Below are 17307 nucleotides of genomic sequence, written 5' to 3' on the forward strand. Positions count from 1 at the left end.
TTGCAAAACAAGCTTCTCATCTTCCTGTTCCGAATACTAACAATATTGTTCCAGATTCTGATTATGTAGTTGTTATCCGACAGGAGGGGTATCAAGATTGGCAGAATTTCTTTCGTCAGACTGCACAAGTCAAAGGTAACTTTTATTATCATTTACAACCAACACTTTTAGTTAAACCTTGGTTTATACGAGGATCTTATACTAGACGACATATTATTAACATCATTCGGTTACGGTTTAATCATGCCCTTACACCACAATATCGATCACGTTTCCATTTAACGCAGGATACAAACTGTTTGTGTGGTACAGATATCCGTAATGGCGACTCTAACCACATTTTCTTTGAATGTTCTGTAAATGCTAACCCCCGTAAAAAACTTCTGAATAACCTCAAGCGACTCAAGCAGGTTTTTCCTACCAGTGTTCCTTGTTTGCTCTGTACTCCTACAGTCGAGATTATTCGAGTGTTAAATTTGTTTCTAGATGAAGCCAATATCGTGTTATAATTCTGTCTGTAAAGTAGGGTGAGAACGACTCTTGCTTTTCAAGGTTCCATTTGAGTGATTCCTTATATCCTTAGTGTAATACTTGTGAGTGCTATTTTGGATTTTTCGTGTGGGTGAAGCTTTAGACGCAGTGTGCTTGCAAGATTGGAAGTGTCCCGTATGACAACAGGCTACTATAGCAAAACTGGGGTTGTTATGTGATATAGTGAAGTGCAGTGTTTTGTGTTTTTCTACTTGCCAGCGCAAACATCAATTATTGAACTGACATTTTTCTTTTATACTAGTGTGTTTACATGAGTAATTGAGTATTGACTGGGTGAAATGTCGTAGACACAGCCCATAAGCATCAGCAAGCAAGCACATAGACCGTCGCCTACGCTATAATAACGTAGGCAACGACATAGACTATGCGGACTACTATTTTTTTTGTGGGGGCCACAATGCCCGCTTCCCCCCCCCCCGGGCCCAACCAACAAACCGCGTGGCAAACGATTCTATTCTACATTGCCTCCGACATGCTATTAGTTCTAAGAAGAGAAAATTAGCATGGAGGAGTGGGAGTGTGATACTACAGGAGTATCTACCTGTCCCCTTCCTCGCCATGTTACCAGGCCAGATGCGGTGATGGGTCTCAATAGTGGTGTAATCGGGTAATAAGGGTCAGGACAAAACCACATAGGCAGAAATAGAAAGATGCCTACATGTAAAACCTGACATTTTGTAGATAGCACATACAGGGATGTGGTTCTGGAGAGGTCCAGGTAATTGCGTTAGTTGGGAATAGGAATCATGCGCAAGTCATAAGCCTATTACTCGCCAGTCCAGTTATTCAGGGGATCAGTGCTTCTGAGCAGTGCTGTGGCTAGCGCGGGCCATGCCGCTTGCCGAGCCAACACAAGATGCTTTACGTCGCACCGACACAGATAGGTCTTATGGCGACGATAGGATAGGAAGGGGCTAGGAGTGGGAAGGAAATGGCCGTGGCCTTAATTAAGGTACAGCCCCACCATTTGCCTGGTGTGAAAATGGGGAAACCACGGAAAACCATCTTCAGAGCTGCCGAAAGTGGGGTTCGAACCCACTATCTCCCGATTACAATCATTACTTTCAAGTACCGATAGTTAACATGTTTTCCGTATGTTACGAGTTATTATTTTCTCATTAATAATTATTAATATATTATTATATTAGACGAACTTGTTCTTACTTCAGACAGATCAGACAATGACCTGTAGAAAAAGGTCATGGACTTGGGACTACTATGAAGAGCTTCCAGACAAACGAGTAAAATGCACACGATACGATAAAATATTAGAAAACGATAATAAAATACATCGACGATGATAAGACACCTAAAAATTCATAATGGTCGTCCTTCGTCGAATGACTCCATTCCTAATGAGGGGGTGACACCTCCAACTAAAACGACGTCGACATACGCGGGTAAAATATCCTTAATAGGCTCATTTTTGTTTTTCATGAATAGCACAGTGGACGGCCGCTCGCATTAAGGCCGGTCTCCACTGATTAACATTTAACATTTAACAACATGTTAAATGTTAAAAGTGTTAAATGTTAACTGGTGACACCATCAACATGTTAAATGTTGAATAACGTTTCATTTAACATTGTGTCCACACTTAATAAACATGTTCAACTTGACTTCCTTTTTCTATATTCAGGTAGTTCATTATATCAATTTGTGGTAATACATTTAGGTGGTGTCTAGTATTTTCAAACAAGGACAGTGGACTCAGATAAAGAGGGCGACTGTGAGCTTGCATCCGGAAGATAGTGGGTTCGAATCCCACTGTCGGCAGCTCTGAAGACGGTTTTCCGTGGTTTCCCATTTTCACACCAGGCAAATGCTGGAGCTGTGCCTTAATTAAGACCACGGTCGCTTACTTCCCACTCCTAGCCCTTTCCTGTCCCATCGTCGCCGTAAGACCCATCTATGTCGGTGCGACGAAAAACAACTAGCAAAATTGCTTCCTCCCAAATCCTAGGCCTTCCCTATCCCATCGTCGCCGTAAGACCTATCTGTGTCGGTGCGACGAAAAGCCACTAGAAAAAAGAAAGAAGAAAAGGATTTGACCTTCATTATTGCCACTGTTGCTTCTTGTTATGATTTAGAAATGCAGTTTTATTAGGCACATTTCCTCCCCTCATCCTGTTCATTGCTTCAAAAAAGCAAACCCCTTTGAAGTATAAAGTTCGTCCGCACCAGCCCCCGACTTTTGTGAACGTTTTACGATTTTAGACTGTACTGAGAGCGGAGGGACGCTAGGTTTTTTTTTCGATTCACTCGCGGGAACAGTTACGGTACCTATAGATATATATTTGAGTTCATGGAAACTGCCGGCTTTCTTCGCTTTATATCTGTATTCCTTTGATGAGACACCCCACAAACAAGGCCTTTCTATTCTATCATTAATTAATGAAGTCCATAGTAATCTTGCTCCACTCCATTTCTGGCTAAATTTTATTATAGTGCAGAGAGAACGACACATGTGCGCGTACTGTATTTGAGCTTATAACAAAGACAAATGTGTATTCAAATGCTGGGGCTGTACCTTAATTAAGGCCACGGCCGCTTCCTTCCAACTCCTAAGCCTTTCCTATCCCATCGTCGCCATAAGACCTATCTGTGTCGGTGCGACGTAAAGCCCCTAGCAAATGTGTATTGCGGAGTGTTGTAACTATAAACTTACTTCACGAGAAGCACGTCGTTTGCGTCGTCTGGCTACCTGTTGACATGGAAACAGCATGGAAGTTGCCGAAGCTGTGCCGACATCTCACGAACAACGAATTGACTTGATATGTTTTCCACTTGGAGCGGAAAACACGCCAACATGTTAAAAGTGTTAACCTCAACATTCTGAATTAACATACAAAGTCAATTGGAAGACACAATCACAATATACATATCAATTGTAACATGTTAAATTTAACAGGTTGGTGTTAAATGTTAATCAGTGGAGACCGGCCTTTAGAATGGTCAAAGGCTCAGAATGTCCGCTTGGACAGGGTCTATAAAGTTACTCTACTGTTGAGGTACCGGTATACAGCTTATACCGATTTAACGTGCATAAGCATTACGTTATGAAGCCATCAATATATTCATTGATTGGCAATTAGTCCGCCTCTGTAGTGTGGTGGTTGGTGTAATTAGCCGCCAGCCCCGGAAGCCCGGGCTCGATTTCCGGCTCTGCCATGAAATTTGAAAAGTGGTACGAGGGCTGGAAAGGAGTCCACTCAGCCTCTGGAGGTCAACTGAGTAGAGGTAGGTTCGATTCCCACACCAGCCATCCTCGAAGTGGTTTTCCGTGGTTTCCCACTTCTCCTTCAGGCTATTGCCGGGATGATACCTAAGTTAAGGCCACGGCCGCTTCCTTCCCTCTTCCTTGTCTATCCCATCAATTTTCCCATCCCCGCAGGGCCCCTGTTCAGCATAGCAGGTGAGGCCACCTGGGCGAGGTACAGGTCATCCTCCCCACTTGTATTCCCACCCAGAGTCTGAAGCTCCAGGACACTGCCCTTGGGGCGTTAGAGGTTGGATCCCTCGCTGATTACAAGGGAAAAACCAACCCTGGGGGGTAAACGAACTAAGAACGAAAAGGAATAATAATACCGAGCTCCGTAGCTCCAGTCACTTCAGTGCGGCCAATATCCAGTATTCGGGAGATAGTAGGCTCGAACCCCACTGTCGGCAGCACTGAAGATGGTTTTCAGCAGTTTCCTATCTTCACACCAGGCAAATGCTGGGGCTGTACCTTAATTGAAGCAATGGCACTTTCCTTCCCGCGTCTAGCCCTATCCTATCCCAATGCCGCCATAAGACCTATCTGTGTCGGAGCGAGGTAAAAGCAAATTGAAAATAATTGTCTAGTAGATACCAATAATAATAATAATAATAATAATAATAATAATAATAATAATAATATAGATTATTCCCCCCGCCCACCATCCCTGATGCGCTTCTGACTTCTGGCCAGGATGTAATAGTGTAGAGGATAGTAACAAAAGTATGTTCCTGCAACGGTACAAATTACTCGCATATATACAAATAATGTTGCCGCAACATTGTACGAAGAACATGTTGTGACGTGTCGTGTTTGTACTGTACATTCAAGTGAAGTTCTGGAGGCGGTATGTATATTCTGGGAAGGCATTTGTAACGAATCGTCGCACATCACAGATTTTGGCTGTCACTAAATTGCAGATCCAGTTTGAAGGGATTATACGCTCAAAACATACAGAAGTGCACAGCAAAAACAGGACGAGGCGGTATCGCCTAGCTCTAACACAGCCTTCTTGAGGTTTCTGGCTGATAACAAGCTCGCCACTAGGTCGCCGAGCGCCCATAAGCTCGAGCAAAGTTCGAACTTGTTCGAACTCTGACGTCATCTGTTCGAGCAGCTCGAGCCAAGCTCAAGCACATCGCTACCAAAGAGACAGATATGAAACGGCAGTGCTATGAATAAAGAGGTGTAAGATTGGTCCTTGTTAGCTAAGCTAACCAGATCAACGCTGCGCTCCTTCTACCGGTTAAAAATGTTTGCTTGTGAAGCCTACCATAAAACTGAAAAATAAAAGGTGTATCCCCATTAGCAAATAATAAAGTGGAAGATTGATGTTGCTGCCAACTATCGGATGTGGAGTAATGCCAAATACTTTAATGTATCATATTAAAGTATTTGGTGATGCCATAATATATGGATATTAATCACAAAATGTTTCAGTGTAATGGACTTAGGGATATGTTAGAAGGGGAGCTAATGGTGATACAAATATATTTTAGCCGGTCCTGCGGTCCAGGAGTACCGTACCTGCCTCTCACCCGCAGGCCCTGCGTTCGATTCCCGGCCAGAACAGAGATTTTACCTACATTTTAAGGTTGGTTCAACTCAGCCTCGTGGGTAAAACGGTGAGTTGGTGCCCTCAGACTAGAAAGCCAAGGATAATGGCCGAGAAGATTCGTCCAACTGGCCGTTGGTAACGACGTAATCTGCACCAATCGTTTAGTAGACCAAGATCCATCAGAGTTCTAGCGCAATGGGGTTTGCCTTATATTTTTATTCACTGTTATTTCGGATGATAATCCTAAAATAATGCAATGGGAATAAATAATGATTTCTGCAGTGGTAAAACCAATAAATCACTTACCTTTTTTGTAATTAGTAGTATTCCTTTTGTATGGTACCGCATTGTTGTCGTAAAATCTTTGTGTATTAACCGACCAAGGTGAGTGGAGTCCTGCACAGCACAACGACACTAGTAAAGAACGTGACGTCATCGCAGTACAGTCAGCCAAGGCGAACAACTGGAGCACTAACCAAGACCGACTACAACACTCAGATCTTAAGGCAATGAGTGTAGCCGCGAACGCGAGAGTAGAGTAGAAACAAGAATTCTGGACCAGCGCTGCGAGAGAAGAGTTCTGGACCAGCGGCAGCCACTGCGCATGCCCGTGCGCTTCCTTTCCCCCTGAAGAGGCCTCTCACTTGCTAAGGCACGTGCGGAGGGCGCCTCTCGCTGTCAAGGCTACACACAAGTGTGGAATGTCGCTCCTTGCGGTAGCTTTCTACTGCTATGCCTAGGTGGGTGGGCGTGATAGGTAACATCACTTGTTATAGTGCGTAAATGAGTATCTTTTTACCGAAAGGTATTGTAAGAGCAAAACAATTTTATTATTAACCTTACTCTTCTAGTAGAGATTTAAAAAGAACCTCTATTGAGTGTAATTAACTGCTTAGTTCAATTACCAAAAAACATTATACCCTACTTGCCTATGTGATTACCTCTTAAATTGTTTATGTTGGTGACAGGAAAGACATTTAGACATAAATCATCATGTTAGATACAATCACATTGTTTACTACATTTATATATATTTTTGCAGAGGTCTTTTACTTGCTAGGGCGCATGTAGGAAATATTAACTACACTTACCCAGAGGTATTTATGTAAGAGGTAAATATTTCTTGAAAGGCAAGGTCCTGTGAGTAGATTTGCTTCTAAAAGTTACTTGCTGGAGTTCCTCTTACTGCTCAAGGTTACTTGATGGCGAAAGATGAACAGGATGTGAGTTTTTGTAAAAAAAAAAAAAAAGAATCGGCCTTCTCCTCCTCTCTACTGTGAGTAAGTGGGGAAAAAACATCACTAAGGTGTGTTTTAGTGTGGTTGTTGCTACGCAAGATTTGCTTTGCTGTCTGTTGAAGGTTACCTCTATCATGAAAGGTGAAACAGGTTGTTCATGCCAGGTTGTAATTTTAAGTGAAGGTCACTAACGACTCTAGCCAACTGGTGAGCAGTGAAGGTTGAGACAAAAAGTGCTTAGTTTAATAAAATAATTTTTTCCTTCGACTACTTACCTTTTAATTATTTTTCGACTGAAAACACATCTAGCTGTAAAATCTTGACGTTAGACACACACACTGTTTACTAACCTTACATCAATAAATGTTATCTATGAAATATCACTGTACTAGTTAAAAACTAATTTAAAAAACTCGGATAAAGTCTGAAATCGGAGGTTGATTAAGACATTCCGTTGTTACGAACGCGATAGTATGAATTTTTACATACGGAATAAAACAAAAATATCTCGCCATTTTTGTTGGATACGTCGGCAACTGTTTGTACTCTTCGAGGTCAAACAGCCCATACATGAGAGTGTCATGTCTGTGATTTCTTATTATCTTTGTCCAAGATGGCTAACACAAAAGATGCATTATGATCTCTGAACTAATAAATTAGTTAGGCTAACACATGATGTGCTATCTCATCAAAAATTATATCGAATATATATGTTTAGCACGGAAGATGAAATAATAAATCGTCTAATGAATCAGTTAGGGGCACGTGAATTCACCGCAAAGAACTTCAGTGAACAAAGACATCAAACACGACAGTGTTTAACAAAACAAAAGAACGTGCTGCCACGTAGCCGAAATATTGGTTGAAAAACTGTAAAGCATGGCTTCTTTTAAAATAAAATATTACGAATTATTTCTTAATCAACCTATGAATTCAGACAGTGTGTGAGTGAAAGCTATAATTTTCCACACCTACACAGGTTGGTGATTTGATGATAGAAAAATAAAATCTGGTAAAGGATTCAAGGTTATAGCATTTGGTTGGTGTAAAAACAAAAAAATATGTGTATGCATATATAGGTTAGGATGAATTATTCAAGCAACTCGAATAATAAGTGGAACATCACACTGTTTTATTTACCTGTTAGTTCAAAATACATGATTAAATTCTTTCTTACATGCTTCACAGTCTTTAATCATTGGATTCGGTCCGTCAAAACCATCAACTTCATCCTGTCCTCTGTAGCAATAATGTCTGACACATGGGCTGCAGACTGCTATTTCCAGTTTTGCTTTTACATAGTAGGGTAGTTTCTCCCATGCTTCATCTAAATCTTTAGCGACATATGTTGAGAGAAACCCAGATGATAAATAGTGAATTAGATGTTGTGGCATTCGAAGTAAACTGCCATGTGTATAGTATGATGTAATAGCCTCACTTACTAGTGAGAAATATATTGTACGTAAAGGATCAGGTTTAATATTTGGTGTACAAAGTTCACATTTACACTGGATGTTACGGTTTCTCTTCTCACCAAACTCATTCTTTACTTGTCGCTCCATGACTGATGACACGCACACACTGTTGCCAAAGGGAACAATACCTTAATATTTATTCACACACTTTTTTAAATAGTGTGCTACAGTTTACGTTACGTCACACTGACATGGCGTATACTCCAGTTAGCTTTAAGGTATACTTCTCTTAGCAATTGCCTAGTGTGAAAATAGCGAACTAGAGAGAATAGTTTTATGATTGCCAACGAGGAGGATCGAACTTGTACTCATCTAGATGTGAGCGAATTCACTTGCCTTATATAAACATTTTAATGCTAGGTGTAAGATAATCTCACATTATATTACCAGACGCGACTTTATTGTGTGTAAAATTATTATTTTGTAGAAATATGTTTGAAGCAGAACATTCCTTTGTAATGTATATCTATCCCGGATGTTTCCTGCAAGCAGCTTTCGCATAAACCGGTTAACGCCTTACTTCTTTCACGGTCATTGCTGGTCATGACCGTGCTTTGACCACGGTTTCGTCAAGGCTACAAAAAAAGGAAGCGTAAACTGAAGTCCGGGTCGCCACGCAGCTTACTAGCAGATGTTGTATCTAAATAGGTTTTTTTGAAACTAGTTTTTTTTTTGTCAAATTACATGTCGCCGTTAGAACCGGTATATATACTGCGAATCGCTTGCTGAAGGTACGTTACAGTTTCAAACAGCTATCGAAATGCAATCTGTCCAAGAAACTCTCTACGAAAAGCTTCTAGCGCTGCGGGAAGTAGTTAGATTGCAAGAAATGTGTGAGATAAACAATATATTGGAAGTACAGGGCGCATTTGAAAGAGCGATTGTAAATAGAATACGACATTTTACTAACGAAGAGTTTCGGCTCTTCGTTAGGGTGCATACTCGTATTCTTTTACGACGCGAAAGTCCGAACTTTCATATATTGTTTATTCACAAATTCAGCTTTTTTTCCTGCAACGCTATGATAGCTGAGCTAAGAGAGTTAAAGGACGATCACGGAAGTGATGGTGATATTTTTGGTGATTTTTAACTTTTTAATTTCAAGACTTCGTCTATTGTAGGATTGCGAAAGATTTTAATTTTACATTAACTTTTTTCTTTCCATATAGTAGAAGAATGAGAAGTGAGAGAGCCTGGAGGAGGAGGAGGAGAATTTAATTTATTTGAACCGTTATAGGTGAGTGCAAAAATATATTTTATTTATCTTGCTTTCTTTTCTGCTCTTAGACAGATAATCTAATTAATTTTTTACGTCGCACTAACACAGATACGTAAAGGAGTAGGAAAAAGGAGGGAGTTTAATTTTTTATTTAAAAATTATAAGAGGTTATCTTTAGTTAAATTTTGTTTAATATAATTTATTAAGATACATGTTACACAAATGTTTCGAATTAATTTTGCATAGTTGAGGTGAAAATATCTTCTTGCTTGAGGTAATGTCCAACGTTGTCATCAACAAAACAAACAGCACAGTTTCTTGAGCAAGGGAAGTCTGCAACAATAGAGAGAGGACACTATAAGATGGTAAATCTATCAGACATTAGAGTAAAAAATTAAAAATATATTATACTAGCGTACTTACTATTGATTTTTTTAAGAATACATATTCCTTCGGAATCCATGAATTATGCGTGGCGTCGAATCCTAGCCATGATACGAAAACCTTGTCGTTCTTTCTTCTTAAAATTATATCAATGAGGTATATTTTAGGATGTTTTGTCTTCTGCAGTTCTTGTTCATAGAACGCACCAAATATTGGTTTATTTTGATTGTCGTGAAGCAAGTAAGTTCTCGGTTATGTTTCTTTTACCTTTCTTACAGTAAATAATTCATTACTCCAATTAGGAGTATAGCCCTTTGTAAAATATCGCTTAATTTTACTTATTCGTACTGTGTCACCTACTTTAAATTTTGGTGGATAAGGAGACTTCTTTTTCTTCATTTCCCGTAATTTGTACACAGTAGCAAGTTGTTGTAGATTATTTGTGACGTCTATAGGTTTCATACCAATCGTACGATGTTTTCGATTATTATATTCATCTAATAGTTTTGGTAGCATGCGAAGCCAGTGGTATGATCCACACGCCGAGAATTTCCTCCACATCCACTGCTTCAGTGTTCGATTGAAGCGTTCAACTACGCTTGCCTTCAAGCTGCTCCCTGTCGAATAGTGTTTAATTTTTCTTATTGTAATCCACTGTTGAAAAATCTTATTATAAAATTATTTTCCCCTGTCAGTTTGCAGATGTTTTGGATAGCGTTTACATTTTGAATAGATGCGTTCCATATTCTCCACTACTTCGTTTCCTGTTTTTGTTTTAAGTGGAACTGCCCAGGCATACTTTGAATAAACATCAATAACAGTTAACATGTATTTATATCTACTATTAACTTTCAAAAACAGAGACATATCAACAAGATCCGCTTGATGTAAATCATCTCTTCCGAGGCTAATAACGCTCCGTCTTTCAAAATTCTTTCGAACTGGAGCGTGGAGTTCCTTCGCTATTTCTTCTCTGATTTTGTTCATAAAGTATAGGTAAAAGTATTCGTTCTGTGTCGTCTATTCGTTTCTTGAATCGCAGTCGATCTATAGCCAGTTGTTCCCAGTTGCTTCTTCTGTCTTCACATCCAATTTCATAGATTACTGAAATATCCTTTGAGAATCTAACCGCTTTAACTATATTTGCAAACGGAAGTTCGTCCCACCGTGCATTGTTCATTTATTCGATGTACCGCGACTTTCGAAGTTCTTCTTCGATTGACAAGATTTTGTTTTTGTGTGACGAATGACCAGCACTTCTAGATGCTATTAACTTTTTCAGTCTCTCCACTAGATTGTTTGGATCATTCCAATGAACTAATTCAATCTTCTTTCTTTGTTCATTTTTCCACTTGGCTTTGATCCTCTTCCTGCACGTTTGTATTTGTGTACACTTACAAATTTTGGTGTGCTCCTTCCTTTTTTCACTTTTGCATCTTCTACTAATGGTTTGATAATTTTTTGAAATTTGAGCGATTTCGTGCCTCTCATTGGCTTGCCTGCATCATACTGTTTCCTGTGCACGTTAGTGTAATTTAATATATGACTGTAAGCTGACAGATCCTTATCATCATACAACTGTGCGTCCGGATCTTTCTCAAATATTAATTAAAGGAGACCTTCAGTAAAAGGATAGTTAAAATTGTCAATTATAAGATTGTTATCGCGAAACAGTACTTTTTTACTCCCTAAATAGTGTTCTCCATGAACTACACGAACCCCGAATATTCTATCAACTTTGTGTCTCAATTGTGGATTAAGATAATTTTGCAGGAGAGTTGTAACCTTTCTGTCCAGAGCTTCTTCTTCTTCTTCTGCTGATTCTTCTTCTTCATCATCACTTACATAACTATTTAATTTTCGATTTTTCTTTGCATTTAATCCATTCGAGTTAACTGTAAGCTGCTGTAGTTTATTTAATGGTGCAGTTATTGGTTTAAATGTTTCTTCTAACTTTAGTTGGTTTAAAGCCATATCTGCTTTAAGAGAGTTATATTTTTTTACATCTTTTCTTAATTTTGCTAGTTTATCCTTTACACGACTTTTTTCTACTATGTTCGCCTGCATTTTTAAAACTGAAGTGTAACGTCTATTGTTTTACTCATATATAGTATATTCAAAGAGTATATGGAGCGGATGATCGTTAGTATTCCATTGTTCTGGATTTTTTAGGCGGAATTGAATTTCATCACCTTCCTTTACAGCAATTGGTGTACCTACTTCTAATTCGATTGGATTGTTCGCGTGATTAATCATCGTATATACCAGAGAACCACGTGAAAATGTTAACGGTGTAAGTGTACCCGTGTAGGGAAGCTTATACATAAGTCGACAGTTTTGTAGCATATATATTGGTGACTGATTTGACGGTAGACTGTTTTCTTGGTTTTTGTGCAGTTCCTTTTTCAAACTGGGGCAAATATTCATTTATAGGAAGGGGAGTTAGGGATTGGAATAACTTACCAAGAGGGATGTTCAATAAATTTCCGATTTCTTTGAAATCATTTAGGAAAAGGCTAGGAAAACAACAAATAGGGAATCTGCCACCTGGGCGACTGCCCTAAATGCAGATCAGTACTGATTGAAGCATTGAATTGAAGCACTTCAAACTCTTCTTTTGCAGTAGCAAACGTTTCTAAATACTGTTTGTTAACAACATCTTGCTCGTGGATAGGTGAATCAACATTTGTAATTCGTTTGTTCTTCATATTTAATTTTCCGTTAGATTCTACTGGTAGATAATTTTTCTGAAGTTTAGATATGACAAGTTTTAACTCGTCAACTTCTCTCCGCGCAGCTCCATACTGTTCTACAAGGATTTTATTTGCAACATCTTTCTCATTTAACGGATTATGTACGTTAGTAATTCGCTTATTTTCCATACTCAAAGTATCACCCACATCAACGTTTAGTTTCTGTTGATTGCTTGTTTCATTCTTCAGTTTTTCGAGTTCTTCACGCGCTGCTGAATGTTTTTCTAGGTATGCTTTATTAATCTCATCCGTCGAATGAATAGGTTTGCCGATGTTTGTTACTCGTTTATTTTGCATATATATCGATCCATCTTCATTCAGATATAGTAGTCTACCTTTTGTATGCTTTTCTAAAAATAAAAGCGAAATTGCATCTTGTTCCTCTTCAGGATCTGCCACACCCGATATTCTCTTGTTGTTCATGTTGAGGTTATTGTCAGTTACAGGAAGGTGATCATCCACAATATCACGTAAAAGAGAATCAACATATTCTATGCGTGCAGAAACGTCGTTAACTCGTTTCTCTAAATTTCTCTGCGCATGGTTAGTGTGCGTACGCATTGTGTCAAGCGAAATTGCTTCGTTTCCATTCATCGCTGGAGCTATTCCTTTCAGCCTTTTGTTCTTAAAATCAACTGCATCCTCTTCTAGTTCACATATGTCATGTATTTCATTTTTAAGATCTAAAATATCACGTTGTATTTCTTCTTTATTAATACTGTCCTTAACGGTTTTTAACACATAATTTTTATTACATGCATCCTCCATGTTTATAGGATTGCCAACGTTCTTTAAACGTTTACCATGAATACTTAAGTTTCCGTCAGATGTTATGTTACATAATTTGTATTAACCATCATTTTTTCATCTACATATGATTTAGTAGCAATATCATGTCGTGATGATGGACGCGTTACATACACGTTACTGGTTCTGTTGTTTGATGCCATCGTGATGTTCTTTCTCTACTAAACAATTCGAAAATGAGTTCGTTAATATATACACTGTCGTATTTATATCACATAAAATATATCGAATCCATTTCGATATCGACCTTTGCTTATTTCGCTATCCTTATCGATAACGAGAAAGCTGAATTTCGACTGCGACCAACAACGATAATATAAATCAGTGAACTGGTGGTAACTCATATCGGTGTTCACGTGATCGTCGTAGACATGACGAAGATTTCTTGCATCTTGTTTAAACAGAATAATGAAATTAGCGTTGTCTCTAATAAGTTGTTTGGGAATGCAGGAATAGGTCTGACATAAGTAAAAAACATCCACGATATGGTGTCGACCTCTACTAAAGTAGTCTTTCATGTGCTGCTGTTTGTCGCTTGCTACATCGTCAAAATAAAAACGGAATTTCTTTGAGCTTTTTCTGGCGGTATTACTTGCTCACGATCAGAGTAAAACTCACATTTTATTTCTTTAATAGATTTTAAAAGCTTCTCTAGCTCAATATATTTCTTCTGCGACAATGATTTTGAGTAAACATACACATTCTCAAAACGTAACCCGTTCGGTTGCAATAACAAATTAATCCTTACATTAGTCTTCCCTGCATTCGATGGACCGCATATGAGACCGCGTATTGTGTCCGGCAACAGTTTACTATGTTTATTTTTCTTTCTTACTGAACGTTTTGTGTCGTTCAGATTTGCAACAGGTAGAGATATCGATTGTTTTATTGTCTTTACCATCATTTTCTTTTGATGATAATAATTTTCAACGATCGAGTGCACAGGAGCAACACGTACAGTGGATTTCTTGTTTTATCAAAGTTATTGTTGATTACTAAATAAACACGAATTTTTTACCTTCTGTTTTACTTATCTAGTTCCAAAATGGTTCGTGCATCACACTACACGTAGTATTAAGAAGTGCTGGAACAGCTGTCCTGTTATACTGATCTAATAATATGTTGCCAACTTCACAACCCCTCATATACCGACAAGAAGGTGACCATTTTCTGTGTTCTGTTAACGGATCATCATCTTTATCCCACGAAAATAATTCGATTCCGCAAAAAATACATTTAACTGTGTCTAGGTATCCCGTGAAGTAAAATCCAGCTTTAGCTAAACTTACGGGGTCTATCAACGGTACACGCCATCTAGCGAAAGTCCTTATCCGATCTACCTCAGATTTTAAATTTAACGGACGAGGAATGTACGCCATGTCGCTGCAAAATGAGGAGAGCAGAAAAATATCTCTCTTATTTATATATATCTTTCTACCTTTCAAAAAGAGAATAAAAATATTCTTACATACATTTTTAGTACTCAACAGTTGCACATCGTGTAAAAATGTAATTCGTATATAATAACACACTTGATAGCAGGAGCTCTTATTTGAGTATGCTGCGTCGAACACGCAACGTTGTAGCAGCTCCATGTAAACGAGTAGGGAAAGGAGGAATAATAGGCAAAGTTCTTAATAAAGCTATAGATAATTTACCAGTAGAATTGCACATACCAGGTTATGAATTCTGTCGACCTGGGACAAAGTTAGAAAAACGACTTAAGCGTGGTGATCAAGGAATAAATCTATTAGATAAGGCATGTAAAGAACACGATATCGCTTACGCTACATACAAAGGCCAGAACAGAAGGAAAGAAGCAGATGAAATCTTAGCCTCTAAGGCTTGGTCTCGTGTAAACTCTCAGGACGCATCATTGGGAGAAAGAGCAGCTGCACTAGCAGTTACGGGTATTATGAAAGCGAAAACTAAGTAGGTGGCGGTAGACGAAGAAGAAAATCAAAACATCGAAGAGAACGAGTAAAACCGAAAAAAGACAACATGCTGTAAAAAAAAAGAAAGGTGGTTTTCTTCCACTCCTTCCGATAACTGCAGGCTTGTCGGGCTTGGGCGGTCTAGCAAGTGGAGCTGCCGGCATAGCATCGGCTGTAAACAAGGCGAAAGCCGCACAGGAAGAATTAAAAGAAATGTAGCGCCACAATCGAATGCTAGAAGCGATGCGTGGGAAAGTGATTTCTACTCGAAACAAAGGAAAGGGCATTTACTTAAATCCTCCAGCATACAAAAGATAATGGAAGGTCTGCCGAATAGAGCATTAACTAACATAGATCTATATCGTTACGCATATCGCTTAAAAATTCCCTACTTCAGAGGTGTGTTTATGCGAGATACGTTACCGAAAATTTCTCGTAAAAATGAGAGTTGTAGTTTGAATTTAGATCCGATAAGTAAATCTGGTTCGCACTGGGTTGCTTTCAGTAAACGAGGTGCGTATGTCTACTACTTCGATAGTTTTGGTAATTTACGTCCCCCTAAAGAGGTATTAGAATATTTAGGAAACTGTTACATTCGATATAATTTTCATTCTTATCAAACTTTTTAATTCATCAATTTGTGGTCATCTGTGTTTACTATTTTTATACTGTATAAATAAAGCACGACCATAGTATTTGTGTTCAGTGTGCACGATGCCGTATGAAAGACGGATTACACTCGAGGGTAGAGGCTCGAAGATTGATGTAGTATTAGAAACTCCGATTTATTTGAATAGAGCTTCTTTCTATGAAATAGGTCTTGCCGCACTATTTACATCTAATAGTATTCGAAATGTCACTAGTAAAAATAATAAGTTTGCTATATATTTGAATGGTAAAAAAATTCTTTTGAGTGTGGCAGAAGGCATTTATGAATTCGAAGATCTCGTTGCAAAAATAGAAAGTTTGCTAACTATTAAAAATGTGAAACTATTTCTGCAAGAGTACACTCCAAAACTTAGTTTTTATCTCGACTATTAACAACAAATCTACTATGCATTCTCCGTTTGACATTGATTTCAATGTACCGAACAGTGTTGGTACTAGCTTAGGTTATCTGTTAAATGTATATGAGAAATATGCTAACCATGAATCACAGCTGAATGAAATAGGTAACGTAATCGTTAATAGCACAAATAACCAGATTGGTATTAAAATTAAGGGAGACAAAACAACTGTACTCACATTACCGGAAGGTAGTTACACTTTTTCGGAAATAGAAGCTCTAGTTCAAGAAGCAATAATTAACAACTTTCCTATTCTCGAAGAGGAGAATGACCCTCTAGATGGAGATAGTAAACTTATTACTATTACTTATGAAAAGACCTATCTTCGCTGTAAAATGTCCTCCAACCTAGACGTAGACTTTGATGTTTCCGATTCAATTGCTGATTTGTTAGGATTTTCACGTCGAAAATATGATGCTAATAAATTACATATTTCAGGGGAGATTATTAAAATTAATAACGTGAACTCGATTCGTGTATGTTGTAATCTCGTGTTAGGTTCCGGTTCCTACCTCAACGGTAAACAAACACATTCGTTATACAATTTTAAACCGCTTGTTCCAGCAGGCTATCCTATCGTAGTTCAACCGTCAACTATAAGCTTCTTACCGGTAAACACTAGTGTTATTCAACATATATCCGTCGTACTCGAAGATCAGTTCGAAAACCCCATCGACTTACAAAATGAGGATGTAACAGTAGAGTTAATTATTCGTCCAGTAAAAATACAGTAATCATATATAACATAAAGCGTACACTTATGTACTATCATCCGAGTAAGGAACAGTTGAACAACAACATCATGGTAGTAATTTACAACAACCAGTCAAAAAACCGAGGATTAAAAGAGGAAGCAGCTAGAGTAGTAAAATATAGAGTAAAGCTAAAAAAAACAATCTCATCGTGTACGCGACAAGAAAAAATTAACCACAAACAATAAAGTCTTTATACAATCGCTAGGCTACCGACTACTATAAGTTCTATTTCTCCTACGGAAAATACTTTACACTCTTTTCGTGTGTAATCAAGGTAACATTACTCTCTTTTCGTGTGTAATCACT

This window comes from Anabrus simplex, chromosome 3 (assembly GCF_040414725.1).
Source record: "Anabrus simplex isolate iqAnaSimp1 chromosome 3, ASM4041472v1, whole genome shotgun sequence".
Classification (NCBI taxonomy): Eukaryota; Metazoa; Arthropoda; class Insecta; order Orthoptera; family Tettigoniidae; genus Anabrus; species Anabrus simplex.